The sequence below is a fragment of the Elephantulus edwardii genome, unplaced genomic scaffold (assembly GCF_000299155.1).
Source record: "Elephantulus edwardii isolate Elephantulus edwardi_28Jun2011 unplaced genomic scaffold, EleEdw1.0 scaffold00281, whole genome shotgun sequence".
Classification (NCBI taxonomy): Eukaryota; Metazoa; Chordata; class Mammalia; order Macroscelidea; family Macroscelididae; genus Elephantulus; species Elephantulus edwardii.
The window spans coordinates 557,535-560,588 of record NW_006400031.1 but is presented as its reverse complement, the minus strand read 5'-3'; the positions used below and the strand labels follow the sequence as shown (position 1 = coordinate 560,588).

Sequence of the window (3,054 nt, the reverse complement as noted above, 5' to 3'; positions counted from 1 at the left end):
GGTATATTCACACAATGGAATACTGTGCCGCACTCAGGAGCAATGTTTTCAAAACATACTACATAAGTTGAGAAAGACTGGAGAATATTATCCTGAGAGAGCTAACTCAGTCTCATGAGGACAAATACTGACAAAGACCTTATTGTAAATATAGATAGTTAACTAGTAAAACACGTATAGAGATCTAAGGGGGAACGAGTGGGAGCAGAGGCATGAGGATGGGCAGGGGAGAATTCATAAGATCACATAATTTGGTGGGTAAAGGGAGGTGAGAAAGAAATGGGAAAGATCACGTGAAGACCTGAAATGATGGGATAACGGTGGGCCTAGTTAAATTACGATTAATATTTTTAGTTTTTATATAAGCTTATTCATTTAACTTTAAAACACTACTGTAGTTGAATATTAAAACAAAAACAATAGCCATGTAGGGAACATACTATGAATACAGTCCTTCACTTATGCATATCAAATGCTGGCAGTGAACTCAATGGCCCCATTAAGAGGTCTGACCCTGAAACCCACCTGGGGGGTGATGGTCATCATCCTCATATGTTTCTCCATTATAATGACGGCATCTTCCCTGGTTTGGATCGAAGTCTACCAGTTCTACCTGATCCGTTTCATCCGTCTCTTCTACCTCCTTCCTTTCAGGTAGGAGTTTTTCCAGCAGAGAGGGCTTTTCCGGAGAGAGAAAACCATTCTCAGGAATGTAAATCTTAAAATAGATGATTAAGCACCCTTTTTCATATGGTCTAAGATACCTCGGTATGCCTTCATTTAACACACACTTAATAACCTCATGCTTGACAATCTGACCTGGATGAGAGGTGATGACTGTGGTTTGGTTGTCAAAAGTAGATATTGGCTTCTGGAAGCCACACAATGCTTCAAACAGCTGTATGTCCATAAAAAAAGATCTCCTCCTCCTCCTGTAAAAACAGCAAGATTCTTTTGATCTAAAACAATGATAATATCTCCAGGCTCCAGTTCTGGCTCTTGGTCCCCTTCACCATGGAAAGTTATCTTCCGGTCATCTTTCATGCCTTTGTCAATATGAACTTCTAGAGTCTTCTTCTCTCGAACTACCCTCCATCCATTGCAGCTTTTACATCTGTCTTTGGGACTGATCCGTTCCCTGTGGCCCTGGTACTCCACGCACACTGACTGAATTTGTTCAACCATTCCAGGTCCAATCTGAACTCTTGTTTGCATTCCAGCACCCCGGCCATTAGGATAGCATTCCACTGCTCCTTTCTTACCTCCTCGGCCTTCACATTTGTCACAAATCACCTTCTTCTGCAAAGCTAGTTTTCTTTTTTCTTTTTTTTCTTTTTTTAGCATGGGGAATATTTTTATTCCTAATTTATACTTTGCAAGATATGTGACAATGTACAAAGAATAACCACTTTTAAGTGGTGATTGGTTTGTATTTTGATTTATTTACAGTATTTCACCACTTAACAGTAACTGAATTTTTTTAAAAATACCCAGTTTTAATGACACACCGTAATTTGGAAGTACAGCAATCTGATTAGATTGACAAGGGAGTCCTATCAACCTCTATAAGAGGTGTACACCAGCCTAAGGATTACATCCGTCTAAAGCTAGTTTTCTTCTTGCTCCATTATAGAAATCTTCTAATGTTACTGAGAGCTGATGGACAACATTTTTCCCTCTCCTATCTCTCTGCATTCTTCCACCACCTCCAAAAAAAGACATCAAAGATGTCCATGGGTGAGCCCAAACCACCACCTGCTCCACCCTCCTTAATGGCCTGTTCTCCTCTTTTATCGTATAATTCTCTTTTCTTTGCATCAGAAAGCACTTCATAAACTTGGGAAATCTGTTTAAACTTCTTTTCTCCCCTTCATTTGGATTCTTATAAGGGTGGGGCATCAAGGCCAGTTTACTATAAGCTTTTGTCAACTCTTCCTGGGTGGCACTGGATTTGACCCCCAAAACATCCTACTAAGTGGTTTCCTTCATCATTTTCTATACTGTTTTTTTACTTCACTGTGTGCAGTTTGGGCAGGCGCCGCCGCCCCGCCCCCCCCCCAGCCTCTCACTAAGCATTCTGGAAAGTTCCCCCACCAGTGGTTAATTTTCTAAAATACAATGTATGCCCAGCTCAAAGCAAAGGATAACAAAGGATAACATCGAAAGAAGAATGTCCCAGGAGGATTCTCTCTCACAGAAGCGATGGTGGACGATGCCTGAAAACTTTATGGAGCCACTGAAGTTTTGCGTGGATGAGGAAACAGAAGAGCGAATCTTTGGCACAGGCCCTTCAGACACGCTCCTTCACCAAATTGAGGACTTTTATTCTTACGCGCCTTTATTTATTTAGAACGCTGGTTCTCAGCCTCAGGTCAGACCTGTGTGGTGATAGTAGGGCCTATCCCAGCGAGGAGACGGCTGCTCAAGGTGGTCCAGAGTTTGGAAAGCTTGGATTTTGAAATTTGGTCCCACGGTTTGGAAATGCTGCTGTGTGTCCAGAGCCACCCAGTGACTGAAGGCGACCTGCATTCATTTCCTGTCCAATAATCTCTTTGGAGTGTCCAAAAGTGGCATTGGAAGGCAAAGTAGGGGATTCCTCCTGACATCTCACCACCATGCTGTCTCATGTAAATCTCTCAATGTAAGAAAATATTTATCATCCAAAATATAGCGATAAACAAGGGAGTTAATATGAAAAACCAAACAAACAAACAAAAAGCCCAAATACAATGTATGAGGATGATTGTTTGAGACATGGCGTGAATGAAGGAAAGTGTGAAACACAACATACACAAATTTCGTACACAAACCAATAAAAAATAGGAAGTAAAAACAAGAAAGAAAGGAGTCCCTAGATGCTATAATTGTCAAACATACTGAGCTGTTGTAGGTTTGAGTCTACTCAGGGAGCCTGAAAAGAAAGACTGGCCAATCAACTTCCACCACACAGGTCACTAAACACCCCACAGAGCCCTTTTCTACTCTGACATACCCTGGGTTGCTCTGCCTCACAGTCAATAGCAACTTTTATTTTATTATTTTAATTATTTTTTA

At 41.1% G+C, this 3,054-nt stretch overlaps 1 pseudogene; it reads right to left on the bottom strand.

Moving 5' to 3' along the window:
- Positions 1-439: 439 nt before the first annotated feature.
- On the bottom strand, positions 440-1,992 carry LOC102872802 (annotated as a pseudogene).
- Between the last annotated feature and the right edge of the window lie 1,062 nt (positions 1,993-3,054).